A 24,228-nucleotide genomic window follows, 5' to 3' on the forward strand; every position below is an offset into this window, starting at 1 on the left:
ACAAGTAGAAATATTATGGGGAACATGAAGCCTGTAACTACCAGGCAAGAATTGATTTATATTGCAGGAGAATGAACACTCTCACTTCTTTTCCACTATGTTCTGAAACTTTCCCTTTAATTTAGTTCACTCTGTAATTTTATTTCCTAATTAATTTTGAATTAAAGCATTTTAAATATCAGGTCTGCTTTCACATCAAACAGATTGCTGTTCAACATCATTGTAGATAACCTGGACGGAAGACTAAAGGGATATGAAGTTGGCAGGTAAGACAAAGCTGGGAGGAGCTGTTGACTCCCTGGAAGGCAGAGAAGCCTTCAGAGAGTTCAGACAAATTAGAGAGCTGGGCACCCACCAGTTTTATGAAGTTTAACAAGGGCGAGTGCTGAATTCTGCACAGGGGATGGGACAACCCTGGGTGTATGGACAGACTGGGGAATGAGAGGCTGGAGAGCAGTGCCATGGAAAGGTCCTGGTGGATGGCAAGTTGAACATGAGCCAGCAGTGCCCTGGCAGCCAGGAGGGCCAGCCCTGTCCTGGAGGGTATCAGGGATGGCATGGCCAGTTGGGCAAGGGAGGGGATGGGGGATTGGGGTGGCCTCACCTTGAGTTGTGTGAACAGTTTTGGGTGCCACAATATAAAAGAGACATAAAGCTATTGGAGAGCATCCAAAGGAGGGCCACAAGAATGATGAAGGAGAAGTTTATAAGGAGAAAATGAGGTCAATTGGCTTGTTCAGCCCGGAGGAGAGTGAGTGGAGATCTCATTGCAGCCTAAAGGTTCTTCATGAGGGAAAAATGAGGGGCAGGCACTGATCTCCTCTCTGTGGGGACCAGTGACAGGACCCAAGGGAACGGTCTGAAGCAGTGTCAGGAGAGGTTTAGGTTGGCTATTTGAAAAAAGTTTTACACCCAGAGGATGTATGGGCACTAGAACAGGCTTCCCAGGGAAGTGGCCACAGCACCAAGCCTGACAGAGTTCAAGAAGTATTTGGACAATGTTCCCAGGCACAGGGTGTGATATTCTGGATGTCCTAAGATTTGGACTTGATGATCCTTATGGGTCCCTTCCAAGTCAGAATATTCTGTAGATCTGTGATTATTTTGTTCCTAGTGTTGGACATTCATGCTAGACTTTAAACAGGCATTAAGTTGAACTAGATATATCAATTTGATATAAGAAGCAAGATATTAAACTGCATGGCCTTTACCCAAGAGCTCTGAGGCAACTTAAATCTGAGCTTACAGGACTTTTGGCTGCCATCTGTAACCTACATTATGAAAGGTTACTGTGGCAGAAGACTGACAGATTGCCAATGCACCTCCCATCTCAAAAAAGTCTCAAGAAATGATCCTGGGAAAGGCAGGACTCCATCTCTACTTAGGAAAAAAAAAAAAAGAATAAAAGGTTGTTACAAAGGAAATAGCTGGATTTCTGTAAAGGAAATGCTACCTTGCTACCCTACTGTGCTGACAATGTCAGCAGAAATGTGATGTACTTGCATTTTTAAAGTCCTTGACACTAAAGATTATTAAAGAAATTAAACTGTGGCAGGATTGGTAGAGGGGGTCTTTTATGGATTAAAAACTGATTAAAGGATAGAAAGAAAACGTCCTAACATAGACCTTTATAGCCCAAATGTTCTTTAATTTTCTAGATGGACAACAGTAGGATGTTGTCCCATCAACTGATGCTTGTGCTGCTCTTTTCCAGCGTAAATCATCAGTGGTTTGGAAAAGGGTGTGAACACTAAAATCTCCAACTTTACAGATCATACTAATTTTCTTTTTTTTTTTTTTTTTTCTTGAGCTGTGTAAATGTTGAGGACTGCAAACACTTTCCTCAAAAAAGAGTGGCCAGAAGGGTGGCAGCTGGGCTTTAGTGGCTAAATATAAGGTAATGCATCTGGGGAATGCCAATGAAGTCTACATGATTCTGCATTCAGAATTGGTGGTTACAGCTCAGGAAATACATGTTGGATCCTCCATAAAGAGTTCTCTGAAAGCATTGGCTCAATGTGCAACAGAAGCCAAAGACAATGACAATGGGAATTCAGCAGTGAATAGTTTAAATAAGGCTTTTTTTTTAAGGTTAAAAAAAATTAAACTGGCATATCTATCAAAAATGAGAGAATTTATTTAAAGGATAATCAGAAACAATATTGACATTTTTGGGTTTTTGTTGTTGTTTCTGGGTGATTTTTCTCATTTAAATTTTAGATTTCTTTAATATTTTGAGTTATTCTTTTAGCAAAAGGTCTTCTAGCTCTCTTACAATATATCTTCAAAAATATAAGCACATATATAAAAAAAAGAAGGTCAGCACATTAAAGAATCCTAAAATGAAGTAAGAACAAAATGTTTCTCATACCCATGAATATAGTAGAGTCCTTCGACTGCATTACCAAATAAAAAAAGTGAAGTGAAAAAATAGTGAAGACTGTTCTACCATCTTCCACACTGGTGTGTGGTAAAGCCAAGGAGATGGTAGGGAAGCTCAGAGTGGTTGATGACAAAGCAGAAAGCAAAATAATGGGGCAGCCCTGTTTATTTTGCAGGTAAATGCTGCATCAAGGCACAACATGATTCAGATAGTCACACTTGGAATAGCTGGGAAGCAATCCACAGCAGAAGTTGTATTTAACTTAATTCTGAAACAAGCCTTATCTCAAAAATTTGACATCAAATACTTATGGTAAAAGAGTGAGCATAGCATGTTCAAACTGAATAAATGTAAATTAAAAAATATACAGTCAAAATTCATTAGAATGGTATTTACTATTATGTAGGAGGACAAAATAAAAATTAGAGAAGTAAAATGCTGGTGGTGGATGGCTTAAAGACATTAAAGACAATGTTATAGTAAATATAAATAAAAATTAATATTATCTACTAAAATAAAAGATTCTGTACAAGATTGTACACACAAAGAGAAAAAAATAAATCTATAGTGAACCAAATAACAGCTATTTTTGTCAGTAATTTAATTATAGCATTATCAGATGGTAAGATGTAAGATGCTGTACTTTCTTACAGCATTCTATTGAATTATTTTAAAATTCTTTAATTTTTCAATTATTCAAAAGTAGAAGCATTGTTCAAGTTAAAACAAAACAAAACAAACTTCAAGCCTCATTAAAAGTTAAGACAATCCAAATGATTTTTATAAATAGCTTCCCAATTGCCTAAAAAATAATAAGACCTTCCATCAGTTGTAGTAAGAAATTGGACATCAAATGGCTTCTGTACAAGAAAAATGTAAAGTGGCAATTGAATTTTTCAAAAGAATTTGAGGATATTTGTGGAAATTAGAATCATCAAACTTGACTCCCATAAAGGGGAGGGAAAGGGAAGGGGAGGGGAAGGGAAGGGAAGGGAAGGGAAGGGAAGGGAAGGGAAGGGAAGGGAAGGGAAGGGAAGGGAAGGGAAGGGAAGGGAAGGGAAGGGAAGGGAAGGGAAGGGAAGGGAAGGGAAGGGAAGGGAAGGGAAGGGAAGGGAAGGGAAGGGAAGGGAAGGGAAGGGAAGGGAAGGGAAGGGAAGGGAAGGGAAGGGAAGGGAAGGGAAGGGAAGGGAAGGGAAGGGAAGGGAAGGGAAGGGAAGGGAAGGGAAGGGAAGGGAAGGGAAGGGAAGGGAAGGGAAGGGAAGGGAAGGGAAGGGGAAAAGAGGGGCAGATAATGTCTCTCAGAAGCTACTGATGGTCCTGCAGATGGCAGGAATAATGTGCAAAGATGTGTATTGGTCTATAACCATCTCTAGCTCCTAAAATTTGTCTGTAGAAGAAATTTGTGGTGTTATCACTGGGCACTTGACATGTTTTTGTACTCCTTGGCTTCCTCCACCAGCCTCCACTAGAAACAGGGGTTAGAAAGCTTTGTTTTGAGCTGGTACAGCTATTCCTATGCTTGCTTGTGACTGTTCTTTCTTGCTGTCTCCTGTCTCTACTAGAGAAAATTTACGATCACGGTTGGCCATAGCTCAATCCTTGCCCTCCCACATGAGTATAAACAATGTCATCTGCACTGATATCTGCAGCAGACAACCCTCAGGGGCTGTGTGCAATCTCTGCTGGTACCCCCTCAAGCAATTTCTGTTCTGTATGGCATTGTCAGCCACTGATAGCACCCAAACAGGGTCCAGAAAGTTGTCAAGTAACTGTTTGCTGCATCCAGTTTTGCTTGCCAGAAGCCATCTCTGGCATCCATGACTGAAAAGACTATTGTGTTCGCTTGATTTGGCAATATTTCAGTGACTGTTGGCAGGGAACAGTATAAGCACTTTAGTATGCTATTGAGGTCCTTTGGATTGATGCAGATCATCAGTTTGCCTGTCTTTCTAACTGCCACCATACTGCTGATCCAGTCAATTGGCCTTGCAACTTTTTTCAGCCACCTTGTTCCATGACAGTTTTAACTTTCACCTTGAGCTCTGCTTCAAGTGGCAGCACTAGCATTTTATATATAGCTGATGCCACATCATCTTAACCTTGCAGACCTTAAAAGCACTCATTATCCAGAAACCTGATCCCTTGACCAGAGACTATCTTTTAATAGTCAGAAAAGTAATATCTCATATATGTTTCCCTCACCCTCAGTTAGCTCTGTGATGCTCTGACTTTGCAATAAACAGTCCTATGTCCCAGTAAGTTCTCCACCAGACAATAGATTTCTGCATCCATCCTACTGCAGGAAAGAGATGAGCCTAATCTTTATTTACATGTGAGAATTTCACAGGTTTAATACGATCCCACTCTAAAAAAAAAATCCAAATTGTTTTATTTTTTAGAAAATCTGCATCCCAGCTTCATCACAGAATCAAATCACAGTGAAAGCTTTCAGTGAAAGCTTTCCTTTGCCAGTTGCTTGTCATTTCTCATATTCAGTTTCTGAACCACATTATTTTCTTGTTACTGCCATTGCACCTACTTACTATATATTATTCAGACCAGCTTCGTCACAGGTGCTCACTTTTCTCTTTTCAAGCACTTATGCAAATTAAATCACCAGTGTAATTTAGAATCCTTCACTTGCATGTATGTCATCCAAAAATTGTCTCATCCAAGTTCCAACTACACACAGGGTGACACCACCACTTGCTCTTAAGCAGGACTTTTAAACACTAGACCTCACACTTTTGTAACAAAAGAGGTCAATATCATTATCACAGTTTTATAAGGGTGCTGTGTAGGGGTGAAGTGACTTGCTCAAGGTCATCTAGCAGCTTGGTGAGAGCAGAACTTAGGTCTTGCGAGTTCCAGTCTAGTGCTTTATCCAGCAAGAAACCCTGACTGTGCTGAAGTCTGAGGTCTCCCTGTCCTTGGCCTGTTCTATTAAAACGCTGCACTGGCATTCATATAAACCATTTACAAAGGGTAACATCCATTTGTTCTGCATCAAAAAGCAAGAGAGATTGACACATACATAATCTTTTCCTATGTGTGATGGATTGATCCTTGACTTAGGATCATTTCAGTTGCCTCTTTGTAGTCTCTCCATTACGACAAGAATTTCCCAGGCTTTCTATGCAAGATGAGAACGGAAAGCTGTTAAACAACCATTTTCTCTTTCTTCCTGAGGAAACTTTTTACTGCCAATCCAAATTTGCAACACCTGCGGTGTTGAAAATGAAGACTTAAAGGCGTTCACTCTACATTTATGTTTGTCAAACAGTGATTTAAAAACACAAAAATTCATACAGCATTTTTTAAAACACTTTCCAGAGAATTTTTCTTTTCCTTTTTTTTCTCCCCAGAAATAACATCATGTCTAAGAACAGTGCATAATCCTCATACACAGGTTTACCTAGATTTTTGTGACATTTTGGGATAAAAATTTCCGAGGACATTTGTGCCACGTTTGTGTCCATCGATAGCTTCTTGGTAGAATTTCAGGACTATGAAATAGGCTATCTTTGTACTGAAAAACTCTAATAATACTTTGGATTTGGAATATGTGATGTTGTGAAAACAGCCTTTCATTGGTACATACTGCTTGTGTTTGACAAGAACTTTACTGAAATCCTAAGGAGGGGATGCTTGCTGACCTTATAGGCAGCAAACAAGAATCTCAGCCTGATTTACACACTGCTTCCCTTGTTCAGGTGATGCCTGAAATAGCAAAGAGGTGTTCCTTCTGCTATTTGGACCATGTCAGTTTGCATTATTCCTGCTCACAGGTACTGCTGGATTTCTGGTGTTTCCAAGCTGGGCTGGCCCTCAAAAGATTTAACCCCAGGCCAGAAGGAAAGAGTGCATATCAATGTGGTCTCATACAATAAAAGACTCAATTCACCACTGAGCCTCCCTAGAGTTCAGCAGGAACTCCTTGGATTTTGTGCAAAACAAATGACAAACCTAGAAGATGCACACAAACCTTTTCCTGATGTGAGAAGAAGCAGCACTGCTGCAAAGCGCACGGACTCCAGCAGAATCCATAGCCCACCGCAGACCACAGCATGCCACCTATGTACATGAACAGGAACTGATTAATGGGCTGTCACTTTATTTGTTGACTGCTGAATTATTTATACTTATAAAGTGTTTAATAATTTAGAGCTGGTATCTTAACAAATTACAGCTGAAAGTGACAAGGGGAAGGTGGCACAAGAGTCTCACTTGAGATCAATGTCCTTGTTCTCAGGGCACTTTGGAACATGATTTCTGCTGACTGTCATCAGCAAAAAAAGGAAGGGGGAAGTATGTTGATTTGATATTACGTGTTAAATAGAGAGAACTGCATATTTCAGTAATCAAAGGAAAAAAGTTGCTTTAAACCAAAAAGAACATGAAATTACTCTGAAGAAATCTACATTTCCATATGAAATGAAAATCATTGTCTTAAAAAAAAAAAGACTAAATAAAAGCTAATTACAGTGTTTGTTTTTAAAATTTTGTCTCAAAGCATTTTATCCATCTTTTCTTGCCACAAAGGATTTGGATACATATTGATTTTGACCTGCCTACTACATCTTTGCAAAAAAGCAAAGTCATCTTAATGCGAAGAGGTTATTTTTTACTGTATGAGGATGGAAACAAAATTACCATCTACTGGCTCTATGTGAGTTAAACTTAGAGAGTGCATGAGAAAGAGATACATAAATTCAGATTTTTCAACAAAATCCAAATGCTAACCAACAGAAAGGATGGCTGAATCAATGCACCTGAAAACAAAATTCCTGTAAAAATCCTCTATATAGGTCAATAAATTTCACCCCAGGATGGTTTTTCCTTCAGAGACACTTCAATAGAAAAAAAATATATTAATGTAAATATCCAAAATAGTAAATTCCATTCTCTAAGAAGGAATTTCCTGGGTATTAACCCACTCTATTTCCTTTAAATACCATGACAATGCAGTGTCTAAAAGAATCATATTGGTGAAACAAAAATTCTTAACAAAGGCAAAAGGCTCCTATAACAGAAATTATAACATCACTGCTGCAAACAAATACATTTTTCAGGGTAACCTCTCCAGTGATGAGCACAGTTGCATCTTTTAACCCCAATTCTACAATGTCCACAATGGAAAAGCAAGCTGTGCTAACCACTGCTGAATTCCAGTAGCTCCGTATATCCACATGCAAGATCCTGTTCACCAGTGCAAGACTGACCTCTGCTTGTATTCAGCTTGCTTCAAGCAAGCACCATATGTCTTTCCATCACAGTAGCATAGGCACTGTGGCCTTGAACAGTGCAAATCATATCCAGCTCTCTTCCCCCCAATACGCTTAGGAGATCAGTGTTTTCTACTTTGGTGCGTGCACCTTGAATCCTATAATAATGTTACACCTGCAGTAGAAACTTGGTTTTGCGGTATTTCTCAATATTAGCTTCTTCAACAGCAATTGCTTTCTGCCTCTGTCTCCCTCTCTCTCTCTCTCTGTGATTTAATTGCTGTTTATCTCCACGGAGACCTTTATATGCACATGCTGCCAGCTGGACCAGGATCAGTAGGTGGCCATTACTGGACATTTGGGAGCAATGACTTGAATTAAAGCCAGCTGAATCCTACTGTCTGTATTTTCATTCTGTCCTCAGATACAGGCTCACCCATAATATTTCTTCAGCAATACAGACATTTACAAGACTATCACCTCCAGCAGTAGACTTCAGCATGAACAAGATCTAGTCAGCTCTTATTCTACTAATTCTACTAATGACTTCAGGGTAGAAACCTGCCCAAATACATAAGGGACCTAGGTCATACCTATACTGTAAACTGCTCATAAGGAAGCCATCCTAAATTTCCCATAGAGAGCAAGTGGTGAACTACATTACAGGGCCATTCTCTTCCTTGGTGTCCACTCCACAAATCTAAAAAGCTGTGTTGCCTTGAGGAAGGACAAGTAATAAATGTGGTCCAATTTTCTTTATACCACTGCAAAATTTATTAGGAAAATAAGTTATATAGCAAAATTGGTATTTTGCATAGAGATCTCCCTATAGTGGTGCTATGTTTTGGGTGGGGAGTGTTTACGGATACTAAAACTGCTAAATGTTTTTTTCTGGTATAGAAATGAAAAATGGATAATGGGAGCAGAATTTTAGCATGAATAACAAATATTGGCTGAGAATTTTTTGATTTGTTTAAAAAAGTCATTATCTTCAGTTGTTGATGGATACCATGTCATCTGATGTATATGTTCTGAGTTTTCTAATATGAAAATGCTCTGTGTAACTCTTCCCAGGGTACCAGAAACATATGAAAATGGACAGTATTTTTTCATGTTTTGATTTGGGGAATAAAATAGTGAAAAATGAGGATCATTTTTGAAAATGATGAAGAAAAATCAGATTGAGTGGATATTCTTCCAAACATTTTATACTCAGAAATGCACTGTTTCTCTTGTTCCAAAGACTATTTTTTTCTTTATTCAAAATTTTCTAGTATTGAATGTGGACAATCTGTAAAAATGTGGGGTTTTCATGAACACATGCTGAATATCTTTCACAATTTGACTAGGAGGCCATATCTATAATTCCTTCCATATTAAATCTAAATTATTAAAATAAGAGATGAGAATGAGCTCAATGAATATTATTGCTGTAAGTGTTACAAAAGTATCCAAGGCGCATACAAATGCTCCAACATATGCAGGTGTTCCGAACAGTACAAAATGCAGCATCACATCTACTAAGGCGTACACCACTAATCCACTCAAGGTCTTCAGCCTGATCTTCAGGATTCCCACTAAGTAAGATCTCTACTATTTGGAGGGCAGTTTTTCTACCCCTCCTCTACAACCTAGGATAGCAAGGAAGCCTGGAACTGACAGTATCAATGACACAGTGAAATCTGAAAGAGCATGGCACAGAGGTTTATTGGTCACAGGAGGTAGTCAGCTATGGCATTCCTTTCCTTCACAGTTCACATGATGCCCTGATACCACTTCCTTGAAGATAGTATTCAAAAATACCCCTGAAATCTAAGCATAACAATAACATATCAATTACTTATACACTCAGGAACATGAACAGGATATTAAAAGGGAGTTAGAGAAAATGCAGTCTTTCAGGTAAGTTATTGTTCTCTGGAATGTAAATTCATGAGGAATGTCTGGGATTAGTATCAGCCCAGTAGAAATGAGACCCGGTCAGGAGATGGCACAGAAAGCATCCCAGACTGATTTCTCCCTGTTTCTTTGGAGCCCACGTTTCACTTCCCAGTATAGCACTGTGTGTGCATATTCATGAGTTAAAGTCTCAGTGACCCCTCAGCTCCACACCGCACAACAGAAATTTCAACTACTGTGTGAAATCCTAACCCCAAGGAAGTCAATGGCAAGATCCTTGCTCACTTGTTGGGGAACAGGAATTCACCCATGATATCTTGTTAGTTCTGGCAGGTTTTCAGGATTCAGCATGGTTTTTGAGATGAATCAGTAAGCACTGTACTGCTTTCTTACACTGTCCTCTGCTTGAAACAGAAATAGTGCTGTACCGCATAGATTCTATTACCCTTGGCAGCTAATTTTCTCCTTTGTCCACTCAAATGCAATCCTCCATCCCTTACTCTTTTCCTACAATACATTTTTATAGAACAAAATAAAAATTGTTATTAAAAAATCAATGCTCTGCTATCATTTATAGTTTATGTTTAAGAACTGTGGAAAGTATCTTTCCACCGTTGGCCCAGACTTTTTTTCACTGTTTCTGGACAGATGCCTTCTGAGATTTCAGAAAGCTCACACAAAACCTAACTTCCATTTAATTTCCTAAATTAGTAGTCTTTGTCCACTGAAGGTTTTTTTTTTTTTTTCCTGTAAGATGTTGTTTCTCCTGCCAGAACTTCTAGGCAGCAGCAAGTGTCATTAAAAATTGAAGTGGACAAAGCACTTCAGACCACACTATCAGTAACAAATCTCTCCTAGAAGAAGTGGATGACCTAATAGGTTTTTCTCTATTTTAAACACTTGAGACTGGTGGTACCTCAGCTCCCTGACTGGTCCTTGACAAATCTGTGACAGATAAGAAAAAAGAATAAATCTTCAGTGACCAATGGTATAACATAGTCCTTCCTGCTTAGTATATGTTAATAATTCCTTTCAGATTATGCTTACTTTGAGTGATAGTGACATGGCAAAGGGCTTTAAATAAAAACTTTTCATCTTCAGTGTTGGTTATTATAGTAATTAATATTTTTCCCTAATATGGTTTAAACATTCAGATGAACTGAAGAGACACATTTTTGCCTTTTGAGGAGAGTCAGGGTCTTTCACTCCATAACAATGCAATGGAGATAGCTGGCTCCTTCCTGCATCTGGACCAAGGAGCTGGGCAATATTAAGGCAATGGTAATGAAAGGCATTTGAGAAAAAATAAATCTCATTCTAGAAAATCTGAGAAATTATTCATATTAATGATAAAATATTACTCCCCCTAAAAGTTCAAATCATCAGGTCTGAATTTTTCTTGGAAAAGGTCAGTATTCCTTCAAATTCGCTGAGACTTGACCTTAATAACCCCAGCGATCCCATCTCCAGCCAAAATCCAGAAGCTCCAACATAGCAGTCATTTTTGCTCATGTGTATTTTCATTTGAGGTCTGAAATGGAAAGTTCTACCAAAGCAGCAATCAGTGAAGTCCCCAAAACCTGGGCAAACCAGGAAGGGAGCAGTGGATTACATGAACTCACATGAGACATTAGGCCCCTGCTGCTCTCTCCTGCTCTGTAACACTAAGGAGTCGTGCTGCTTGGGTACTGCAATCTTTGCTAGCTCTTGCTTTCTCTCCATCACTTCTAAAATGACTTTCTTTCATGATACGGAAATCATTATTAGACTACTTCAGCTAAGGCAATTACGGCACCTAGACATCATCTGATGAGGTTGCCACACGCACAAGGGCCAATCCAACACTCTTTTTAGGACATAATTAGTATCTGAGCATACAGTCAGGATTTGGCTCTGGATTGCAGCTACAGAACTGAGCAGTTAGAGCTTAATGAATGCAGGCATTTGAGCTCCTGCACATCTCCATCAAAAGTTGAACACAAAAATCCAGCTAAAATTATGTAACAGCCATGGGAGGAAGGACTTCTTTTCTCTCTTCTTTGAGGCTAGAGAAAAACAGATACTATGTAGTACAAAGAGTGACTATAGTAATTAGTCTTTTTTTTCCTGAATGCTATAGTAAACACTTTCAGAGTAAAACTCAATGCATAATCACTGCTGATCTAAAAATGACAGCTGTTCTGGAGAAGACCAATGTACACACCAATCCCTCCTGTAAACTATTCCACTTCCTTTAGTTATGTTAAGGGTTTCTTTTTCCAAACTGAGTATGACTCAGTTCTTTTATGTGTATTTCTTTTGATTTGTAGCTATATCTAGATAGATTCCTAACTCTGTCACTTTCAGCATAATCGTAAATGGACAATTCAGTCCAGCAGCTAAGAGATCTGAGACAAATGCCCAGGAGCAGTTATGAAGCAAGACACTCAAAATTCTGTTCTATTATTTCAACAATGTTGCCAAAATGTTTTTGAAGGACTAAAAAGCTTTTCCAATAATAAAGTAGATAACAAGTACCTCACATGACTCCAATTAGAAACAGAATTATAATTGTCTATGAAATTACTTTAAAAATTCAGGTTTCACTGGGATTATATATAGCAAAGAAACAGAAGAAGAAGGAGGTAGGAAGAGCTTACTGCTCAACAGAAAGCCTAGAGTTGAATTGTTGAAACATTTTCCTATTTATATTAACAAAAAAAAAAAAAACCAAAAAAAAAAAACCATAAATAAAATGTAAAGGAAGAACAAATGACCAAAGCTGTAAGCATATCAGAACAGACATTGTAGTATGAAGACAGAATGAAACCTGAAGGAGACATGTATTTTTTCATCATTCCATTACCTTTGCTGGGCAACAGTTGTGAGGAGAAAAAACAACTATATTTTCCTCAAAATATCCTCCCTGGAATGTCAGGAACTGACAACACCAACGCAAAAGGAAACAATGGCTGATCTCATGGTTCTGCAGTCGTCCTCTTGCAGGCTTCCCTCGGCAAAACAAACCCTTCAGGTCACACAGTCCTTGGGGGCCATGCATTAAAATAACTCAGTTATAGTCACAGTCTCTATTTGTCCCTCCCAGACACCTTTGTAAGGAATAAACATCCACATCAGAGGAGACCATTTTCTCATTCTCATCCCAGCTGGAGAATTAACTCTGCATTCGAGGTTATCAAGGGGACGGACAGTTAAAGGACAGAAAACAGCAGCAATAAAGTAACATTACCATGAAGGCGTGGGGAATACCCTGAAAACATGTAGGCTGACTTTTCTTTGGTACACTTAGTTTTGTCTATGGGCAGATTGCCACAAAGGGGAAAAAAAAAGAGGGGCAAAAGAAAACCTATACTTTATTTATTATTCAAATAAATAGTTTTCTGCTGCTTCCATTTTGTGCTCAGTTTTGTAACAATATGAGTCCATTTCCCCATCATTCCTTAATATCTATATTGTTTAGGACTTTATATACTGTATGATTAGTTGGCATTGGTACCGTTCAATCTGTACTAATCTGTATGCATTTATATTGTGTGAGCAGTTCTCTAATTGGTTTTCATCCAAGTAATCCCACAGAGAATAAGGTTACATGCTGAAAAGGGCTGAGGTGAGAGAGTGGTTAAAAGGGGAGTGCAAACTCTTTTCCCATCCTTATTAAGAATGCTTTACACATCTGCATTTTCTAAAAACATTTCTAAACTCCCTCTGTGTGAATAAGCACAAAGTCTATTCCACAGCACAGAAATGCACAGAGAGAAAATGAATTTGTTTTAGAGAACCCCACCCATATCTGCTTTATTTCTCCCATGTTGCTGTATGTCTTGGTCATCTAAGGCTGTGAAAAGTAAATACTAGAGTTTACAAAGGTGGAAAAATTAAAACCAAAAAAAAAAAAAATCCAGAATATAACATGCCTCTTGGTAGAAAACACAAAATTAATTTTAAGTAAACAGAGCAGAGAGCAAAGATCTTTTCCTAAAAGGCTAATAAAATTGAAAAAAAAATAAAAAATAAGAAAACAATTTAAAAAGCCCAAAAGTGAGCCAGCATGTTGAAGCTTAGCTACTTTAGCTACTTAAATCCATATTTGGCTGACTTGAGTAACAATAGCCCAAATTTCAGATATTCTGCACATTGAAATTTCTGAAACATTTTGACATGTGCTGCAGGTACTCCAGGTATCAAGTTTGCAAATGCTAATGACAGTGCTTGAATTTTAAGAAAATATATATTCAATAGTTTCATTTAATTGTGCAATAATTGCACACTGTCATATTTCTGGCTACAGGGACATTAGTTTCATTGAGTTTTTTTAAAAGATTTTATATTATTGGTCACACACCACCTAGAAAAGAATAAAAGTTGTGGAAAAAAATTATGTGTGAGTTACTCTCCTTTTCCTTACACATAAAAAACATTCTTTGTTTTCTTCATAGAACTGCATATTGAAATTTGTCAGTACCTGTATATGATCACTGTCTTTATCAACTCCCAAATTAGAATATTTTTGTCACTCAGATCAAGTTTTAGCTTTGATTGCACTTTTTTCCTCTTTCCTTAAAAAACAAACAAAACCCCCACTTAAATCAACATACTGGAAACTTTATGAAAACCACACTTTTTATACATGCCCACATTCTGAACAGGCATTAGAATATTTATTTAAAAAACACAGGGCTTGCTTACCATGTTCACAACTTTCAACGGCTGGATTTTAGAGCAGCCTTTTTGAAATGAAAGTCTCCTGCTACTGTACATTCTTGCTAGTGAAAAAATGCAATTTCACTGCATACAGCTAAGCAAAACCTTTTTTTACTGCTGAAGAAAAAGATATTCTCAACTGTTTTTTCTGGAATTCAAAAAGGAATAAAAGATGAACTTTTAGATTTTACTCAGAGCCATGTAGGTGACAATTTTTCTTCAATTAGTTATCATCCTGTCAGTGCCATGAATATTAGTCTGGACTTTAAAGAAAGATAGCTGTCCCACACAACTTAACAATGATTTACACCGAAGGACAATGCAAACCTGCTCTTTCCCTCCCCCACCTACGAATGCCACCATGCTTCATTTCTGCATTATCTTCTGGTAACCATCTCCGGAATATTCTTAAAAGCTGCTAACATGATACATTAGAATTCAGGCATGTGACAGATACAAAATTAAAGTTGACCTTCTCTGTCAGAAAAAATAAACAGTAACCATTAGCAGCTTTGTACCTCTGCATTTAACTCCCTATTTTCTGCCTCCCTAGTTTGGGTCCATTAACTGACTGGTGCAAAAAAGATCCCCGGCAACACTGACTCCCTGTGGATGTATTACAATCTCTGGATATTACACTTGACTATAACCTTTCCTCAACCTGATTTTACATTTGAAATAATTCAATCTTGACTTGGTCACACAACAATATTGTAGTCAAGAGTTGCCAAAATTCTGTAAAAACTTCTTATGTCTGCATGTCTGTCAACAACCTATGGTTTGCACTGGGGGCCATTAGGAATTCATACCAGCAGTTGCATTTTCATTATTTTATTAGTCATCCCAATGTTTTTTTTGCTCAGCCTCATCAGTTATAGTAAGAACTTCCCTTAATTCACATGAAAATATATTTTAAATATTATTTTATGGGGAAAGCATCCATTAAAGTCACTAGAATTCCAAAAGTTATTTTATGCTGTTGAATAGAACAGAAATGAAATTTCACATCTACAAAACTTTTAAAACTTCAGGAACCTTCAGAGTAAATAAGCTAAATGATTGCCATATTAAATTTGATGGAAATAAACACAGGATTCCAGCAGCAGATCACACCAAAGCACCCATTACTTAGAATTAAATGGAGTAGTTATACAAACAGAAAAGTGGTTTTGAAAACATTGGTGCTGCAATTCTGTCATGAACTTTGTAAAACAGGCAGAGTAATACAGCACTATTGTGTTGACTCTGTCCATTTTCCAAGCACTGCAGCATGATTTCAGGGAGTCACCATAAAAGCACATCCTGAGCCCTGCCAGGTCTTGATGGCAAAGTAAATGTATTCTCACCTCTATTTTCTTTCAATATCTACAGTATTTTTCTCTTGTTGTCTGCTGGGATTTCCCCACATACTTTTTTTGTGTTTTTTGTGTCTTGTCTCTCTTTGAAAGAGAGAAACCCACCATAATAACCATTAGACACAGTCCGTATTAAATTGGTGGTGGGACAGGGCTTATCATTTTTCCTAAAACTAAAATACATACACCCCAAAGTCAAAAAATTCTCTTGTCCTTTGACCTAGGAAAAGAGAAATTCTATAATTCTCACTCCATCTGTGCTGTGGTGCATGCCATTTCCCTCTACATTTTGATATTTTCCTGTAAATTTCATATTTACGCTCTGCGGTGACAATATTTAAAACTTTCTTCTGTTTTCCAGTGCACACATACATTTTAAAAAAAGTAAACTCCAACACACCCTTTTTATTAATGGATGCAGGTTGCTTTGACTTTATATAAAAGATATAATGTAAAGAACATATGAAAGTTTTCAAAAAAACCCAGAATTTCAGTGTGAAAAATGTCACTGTGCTGTCCCAAGATTGTAATCATCCTGGTATCCTACAGGATAAGCTTCTAACTACTTCTTAGAATCCCAGTTTGTAATACTTTATCTGACTGATTAGATACCAAGCCACCTTCAGAAGGCTGGTGCTGAACAGATGTAGCAAAAAAAGGAATTTGTTTCTGCCAAAAACCTCATAAGCTCAAGCGCCGTTTAACTTAGCTCAGTCACTTAGTTTATTTTGCATTAGAGGAACTTCTCATTTAATTTACCAGTCTATAATAGGTAACTTTTTCAATATGAAGCTAAAGGTCACTATTATATGTAAGGAAAATTAAGCCAATGTTCTTGGTTGCCTTACAGTTCTCCTAGTTCAACTACTCCAATAAATGAACATGTACAACAAGCCGAAGGGCTTTTTATTACAAATTTAATTCATTTCTCTAGACAACTGTGAAATTTGCCATTGACATTAGTCATTACCCCAAGGCGAACTAAAAGATGATCTCAGTTAATAAATGATCCTTAACAAGGAACGCTCCTATCTTCTGTGATATTGGCACAGGCACATTTTATTAATGCAGGACTAGCTTCCTGCCAGAACACTAGCATTCATGACTATTTGGTGTGCTTGTTTCCTCTTCCTGCTCCTGATATTAATAATTATGCAACGGGATAATTAGCAACACAAAGAGACAGTACTATGTGCTTGCAGCTAGATTTTCAGCACGTTAACCTTCTGGGAAATAAAGAACAGAAGCAAAGAGTCTAGCCAAATAACCAATGCAGGTTGATTTCACAGTGTGTAAAAGGCTAATTATCTGTGAAAAGTCTGACCTCAAGTAACAAAATTACACAAATGTGCAGGCATTTTATCTTAAATAAAACTCAGATGCACTAGTTCATGATGTGAGGAGTCATGGTTAATAACTGTCTTCCAGAACTATTTATCTCTATATATGTTTATAAAAATAAAAATAAATTCAAGAGAGAATTAACAGTCTGCTATAAAATGTTAACCAGTCACTCAAATAACTGCAAAGGTAGGGTAAAATACACTCCCGCTATCCTTCAACCACTGCCATGCTAAAAAATAAAATAAAATAAAATAAAAAAATACCCAATACATGACAGAAGAAGGTTAAGTGCATTTTGTTTACTGGAGACAGGCTACAATAAAAAGCAGAAAATATTACTACTTCTTTACAGATACCATGTGTAATTCATTCTGATATAAGAATATTTATCCACTAGCAGTAATAACAAACCACAATTTTTGTCATGAAAAAAATAAATTGTATTTGCAAAAAGCAAACACATTACGGAGTGTGTAAAAATGCAATATTCCCATTTTCTAGTCAGAGTTCCAATTTATTGAAGTAACAGAGCAGAAAATGCACTGACAGCTGTTACATTTTATTGCGAATTAGTATATACGTTTTATATCCAGTGAGCAAATGCATGATACATTGTATTCCAGTAATTGCCACTGGCTTTCCAAATGGAAACTGAATGATCTTAGTGCAATTACACTCAGGAGAGTAAGTGTAACAAGCTACAGTTCTACATTATAGCTCTTTAACAACACCAAGAATTTTACTCTGTTTTAAAAAATAAAATAAAAAGGTCAACTGTATATATAAAAAAAGAAATATATATTTATCCATCTACAGATGATAAAATGAGATTTTCTGCTATTCTGGCTTAGATTTGCTTACATATAACACAGACCATATGTTTCAAAAAGTTTGTAAGAATGATACTTAAGTTTTCTACTAGTTTAGACATTTGTTCAGCATCAATAGTTTTGGGGGGGGGGGGGGGGAAGGGAAGAGGGGAATGGACAGAATGATTGGAAACTTCGAACACATAAAATCAAAACTTCTCATTTCACATAGGAAATAAATGACTGTTATTCCTAGACTACACCCTAATTTTCCAGCATCCTTGCATAGAAAATTAAACATTTGCCTTGAAAGATTTAACACATTACCTTCAGACGTAACATTTTAAATGTTTATTACCGCAGGCTTTTTTCCCTCCCCCAGTTATCACCTGAGATAGTAACCCTCCTAAGATAGCCCATGTGCTGAGCAGTTAATATTTCAAATGCATTAAAGGAATTGGGGGCATGAGGGAAAAACATTTTATTTTTATTCTTTTACTAACCTTCATAACATATTTTATACCATTTCGTTGGGCAACCAGTCTGGTGACAGCCTCTGCACCTTCAAGCTGTAGCTGGAGCGCTCGGTAAAGCCGGCAGTCTCCTCCCCTCTAGTGGCTACCAGCTCTCTTTGCAGCAAACAGGGGAAGAGAAAGGCCTTTAGAGGACCACCTCAGGGCCATTTGTGTCATTTTTCTAAGCTTACAAGGAGACAAAAAAGAAAAAAAAAGACCACAACAACCAAAAAGCCCCCCGCAACAAAAATCCCCCACAAGCCCACAACCAAATACATCAGAGCAGGCAGTCTATCACTGCAGCAAATAAAATTTATCAGTCATTTAAAACAATATGTTAGTAGTGACTATGACTTAATCAACACCAACCTGCTGACATAGATTTGCAATTTGAGCAGGTTATTAGTGATCGAATTAACAACATGTCACAACTTGCATCTGATTTATTAAAGGAAGCTGACTAATGCAACAGAGCTATAAACAACATGCATAGAGACATTTTTCAGGCATGCTGACTACTGTTGTACAGTCAATGGAAAAGCAGAATGAGAAACAATCTCTCTGATTTTGCCCTTTTGTTTGCAGGTGCTTATAAATTATTTCATACTGGTGTAACTGTGAAGTATGGGGATCTATGTCATAAACTTTTACCCTGGGAAGGGTCAGAATCTATGCACAAAAAAATTCACTCCTGTTACATCTAGTAAAAGAACTCAGTGGAAGGGCTTGGCACAGGGAAGCAATGGGAAAATACAGCATCCTGGGACATGCTGTGATCTCAGCAATAGAGTAGCCTAATCACTACCAGCTTTTTTTTTTCTTTTTCTTCTTTTGCTTTGCAGTTCTCATGATGAAGGCTTTTAAGAGGGCATGCTGAATACTAAAAGTGAGGTAACATGGTTTTCTGGAGTTTACCCATACGTCTTCCTAAGCATGTGGGGTGGCACAGGAGAAAGCACAACTACCCTATGTAGTCCATAGGCAGCCAGCACTTGCCGTGCTTTTGCAGACGTGGGCTAACATTGAACAAAATGTACAAGGCAGTTTATATAGCGCATGCATTTAAAATTCTTTCCCTTTTTCAAAATTTGTTTCTGAACAGGGCTTGCTTCGAATTCCACTCTTTGCTCATGTATCAGGCATATGCATGTCCATCAATATAAAACTAAGACCTTTCACAGTTTTAGACAAAAAAAAAATATTTCAGAGGAGCACTGTAAACACAGTTAGGCAAGATTTGTACAGATTAGCTTTGAAAGTGTATCCAAGTCCAAGGGTAACCTGACCAGGTTTTCATTTGCACCCACTTTTAATTCTGAAACAATTAGCTACAGCCCAACTAGAGGCTTGAGAGCATTTTCATGAGAAATAAGAATTTAACATAAATCCACATAACCAAGGAAATTCAGAATTGAAGCTGTCAATTCTCAGGCCCAATAGAACACATAAAGGGGCTTGTTAATGCTGAACTAATTGGCATTCTTGGCTTGACAGTCTCAGCAGAGAGACCAAGGAGTGAATAAGCATGGAGACTAAACTACCCTCTCACTCACAGGTGGTCCCTCTAGGTTAAGACTAAAGCACATTTGGAGATGAAGAAATGAAGAGAAAAATGTACACCAAAGGTACTGTTTAATTTGCGAACAAGAAACTTTAGCCTGCACTGAAGGCGATGCAACCAATTCTTAACCAATGTCTAGTCTTGCTGCCTCAATTTATCCTATAAATAAGTAAAGGTTTTGATTTCCTTTTAAAAATTATGTTTCATAATTAGGGGGAGAGGCTGATACCCTCCAGTCATCTCCATCACCATGTTGACTTCTATGAAAATATATGAAAAACCTGTACCCGAAAAGCTGTTCTCTACAAACTAATCTGTACAATCACATTATTTTCAGACATGCACTTAGGGGAAGGACTTAACCTCTATCTCCTTCAGGTTACTTGATACAGGCCAGAGAGTAAATGTACCTGCAGTCTTAGCCCCCTGGTACACACAACAGCTCACTCTCCAGATCCCATGGAAAAGTAAGTATTTCTCTGGCATTCATTGGGAGGTAATAGGGGCTTATACCATGTTTGAGCCCCTATTTAGAGGTATGTCTCAATGAGCTTCAAAGTGTTACTGGTGAAATGATGCATCTGTAAGGGAGCAATAAGGGAGTAACGCTATTTTTGCTTCATATAGTGCTGAGCAGTTCTCCACAGAACAGTGTAAAATCTCTCCTATCTTTCCCACTGCAAATGTTGGATTGAAAAAGAGAGATATTGAAAATAAGATGCACAATATTAATACTGAAGGTAATTAATCACTGGAGTAAATTACTGAGGGGCATAGCTGATTCCCTTTCAGTGGGAATCCTTAAATCAATACTGGACAGCTTTTTAAAAGGTACATTCTAGCTAAGCTGTAAGTTATAAGATTCAATGCAGAAATCACAAAAAGAAGTTCGATGACTCATGTAATATAGGAGGTAAAACCAAAATATTGTCATGTATATTTTTGAACTTAAAATGTATTAATTTATTAGTTTTAGCCCACATGATAAAAAAAAATTTATAAAAAAAGAAAAAAGAAAAGTAAAAAGTTGGGAAACAATGACCAATCTTAACAAAATAGCTCTGTAGCTGATGCAATATCAATGGAAATTAATAAGGAGATCTTGATCCTATGTATTTTTAAAGTGACTATTTGAAAATAACAAATTTATAACACTCCATATTTTTTCACTTGCCAGATTTTCTTGCCTTGGCTAAAGTACTGTCAGTGCGGTAGTGAAAAGTGGTGACAGAGACAGCCACAGTTCCTGTGTCCTTCTTGGGACTGTTCATCCCTTTGAGCAGCCTCAGGACTGCCCTAAGTTGTTCTAGCTGGCAAATGTGTCCTGTAGCTGTTGTACTGGCTGATGAATAATCAGGCCAAATCAGGATCCATACACCTCTACACTCATTCCTCTGGCAGTCCCCAAAGTGTGTTTCCTAAAAAAGACTAGAGAGACAGAGGAAAAGTAGGAGGAGTAGCAAAGAGTCATTGTGATCAGAATCACATCTCCTTATTGCAGCTAAAATAATATATCTAAAATAAATTATTTCATCCTTACTATCAATAGACTTAAAAAAAGGATAAAGACAGGATCTTCTTACAGGACAGAATCCTTCTTACAAATGAGTAAATTTAAGAGACACTTAAGAGACATCAGCACAATCTTGCTTGTGGAAAGTAGACTAAAACCTTTGTAATAAACCTTTCTTTTCAGAAAACCTAAGCCATTCAAAACAGAAGAATAAAAGCAAGTCTAATTTCCTGAGACAAACCCACCAATTCTAATGGTATTACTTTAGAATTATGATCATAATTTTCAAAGCTTTTCTGGTCTTTTAGTGAAGAATCTTCAAAAAAACCAATAAATAAACTGAATCCTCCAGTATTAAAACCTAAAAGTCACAGGTTTGACCAACACCATCACTTACTATTACACTTTTCTATGCTTGTTTAATACAAAAAATGAGATATGATATTCAGATCTCCACCATGTTCACTATACATGTCAGCCTTTGGGATTTTTTCCAATGATGTTTACCCTCTGCAAAAACATTTGAAATAGAATTTATGATAAAACTTGAAAATTTGATAGCATTTTCAATAACCTAAACAAATTGCATAGTTAGTTATCAGTTGTTCAAGAGAATCTAAATGCTGAGCAACTTGTTCACTATTGTTTTGTTTTCCTGAAAAAATGAGTAAATCTTCTAATAAAGGAAGAGTTATTAGAGACATCATAAATGGTTCAAAATCAATCCAAACACTGCCTTATTCTTAGGGCCATTTAAACTCAGCAACCTACGTCTATAATTTTACTGACTCAAGAGATAAACTTTCTAATACCAGATTTTCTGGTTTACAGTTTCTGACTGTTATGCATGTGAGTGCAACACACAACTTTTAACACTTACACCATGCAAGTAACCATTTTATCTCAGACTCAATTTCTTTTTTCCCCTGAAGACAAAACAATAATGTAGAAATAGATACTAAATGTTGCTCACTACTGCTTCTTTGTTCTGCACATCAAACCAAATTCTACTTCCACAGTCCGTGGGAGATAAAGGGCTTAATAATTTCAGGAATACCTTGGCTGATGCCCACTCATTTCAGCTGAAAGCACCACATGGGATCTGATGAAAGAAATGTAGCCTGGTAACTACTGGAACCTTGTTATTCTACCTTTACAGATATACATCATAACCCATCTGATGCTCTTCTTGGGATTTCCCTCATTCCTCTCTGCTTACAATAATTGAGGGCATTCCATAGTTACTAAGAAATAGTGCAAACAGGGAGGAAAAAATTTAGTGGCAAAACCACCCATAGTGAACTTTCAGATGAAATATCAGACAGTTTGAGATTGTGCTCTCATATCATCTGGCATGGCTGGAGATAATAATGGTATTTTTATATCCAACCACTAATCAGAACAGCAACAGTACGTGATGAAGTTAAAACAAAAAAGTAAATTATGAATAGTGTGAAGAAGTAATGTATTTTAATTAATTTAAAATACACAAGCTATTAAATCTGAGGAACTGTCTGTCTGAGAAGATAAGGAGCCAAACAGATTGCTTCCTTTAGTGCTCCCTGAAACATCTTTCTAGATATGAGTCTTACTCTGCAGAAGATCAACTGGTCAACAGGCAATGCACACCCAGCAGCAGCAACAACAACAGAAAAGAGCAGATCCATTTTCAGCTACTCAGTAAGCCATATTATGAACCAGCAGAAATGGAGACTGCTTACTGATATTGTATTTGCCTGAGCAGAGAATTGAGGATGTTCTGCATTTTTGACAATACACACAAAGAAATGGATCAAGTTGTAGTTATTGCTCACAGGCAAAAGAGGAACATATTTAAGATTTTTCTGCAGATGAATGCAGAGGAGGCCAAGAAAAATATAATATAGCCCTACAGATGCACAGTAAGTAATTCTTTTTCCCATATTGCAGTATCATATGCAAGGGAACACATTTGCTCCAGGATTGCCAGTTCACAGAAGGATCAACGCACAGACAGGTTTGTAGAACCCCGTGTGAACCGACAGAGCTTTCCAAATTCAGGGCAGATGAAAGGGAGCAAACGATCTATGCAGTGCCAAATTGTATATGGTGCTATAGATAGCTGATCAATGCCAGCCATGTAGCAGACCCTTGCTCTGACAATCTGAAGGTCTGCTCAGGTGACTACAAACAGTAGACGCAAAGAGAGAACACACGGAGCACAGCGTGGGCGTTATAAGTAGAGTGCTGTAAATTAGAAAGGCACACATTTGTAATTGGCATTGCTGACAAAGAAGTGGCACTAAAGTTACAGATGGAGTCAGAGCTGATGCTGGAACAAGCAGCCTAAATAGCTTGTCACTCTGAGCTCATTAAGAAGTAAAATGCAGATCAGGGAACAGCTAAGCAGCTGGGTCAGGTTGTTCATTGGCTAATTTAGTCTAAACAAGAAAGAGGGAAGGCATGAAACATGTTCTGGAATAGTGTAAAAGAAAGCAAGGAACCAGAAGGGTAGGGGTGGCCAACCACTTGCTGCAAGCTGAAACACAGCTTAAGAGAAAACACCAAAGCCAAAGGAAAAAAAAAAAAAAAAAAACCTTGAAAAAAACAAACCTCCAAACTTAAATCAACCTTCGCCTTCTCTTCCTTTTATTTTTTTTTGCTATTTCACTAAATAAACAAAATGCAAAAAAATTGGGGTTTCAGCTGTCTCAAAAAATCATTGGAATCCAAGAATCAAGTAATCAGCAACACACATGCCAGTCAAGCATACAGCTATCCACGGCTGAAGACCGACACTGACATATTCATACATATGTATGAGCGTCAGTATTTGCATGTCAGAGCTAAGCATGTAACAATGCAGGTACTTGGGTTAGAAAATTTGGCAAAAACCCCTCTCTCTTCTCAGAACTGAAGCCAGACCTGCCACCGTTGCAGTCAG

The 24,228-nt window shown here is 37.5% G+C and overlaps 1 long non-coding RNA gene across 2 annotated transcripts in view; it reads right to left on the minus strand.

Moving 5' to 3' along the window:
* LOC131097090 (uncharacterized) overlaps window positions 1-18,328 on the minus strand; it is a 106,555-nt gene extending 88,227 nt beyond the window's left edge. For both annotated transcript variants that reach the window (XR_009116025.1, XR_009116026.1), the window contains exons 1-2: window positions 18,220-18,328; window positions 6,369-6,457 (exon numbers count right to left, since the gene is read on the minus strand). This is a non-coding gene — a long non-coding RNA (uncharacterized LOC131097090). The remainder of the gene's footprint in view (window positions 1-6,368; window positions 6,458-18,219) is intronic.
* Between the last annotated feature and the right edge of the window lie 5,900 nt (window positions 18,329-24,228).

The sequence above is a fragment of the Melospiza georgiana genome, chromosome 2, assembly GCF_028018845.1.
Source record: "Melospiza georgiana isolate bMelGeo1 chromosome 2, bMelGeo1.pri, whole genome shotgun sequence".
Lineage (NCBI taxonomy): Eukaryota > Metazoa > Chordata > Aves > Passeriformes > Passerellidae > Melospiza > Melospiza georgiana.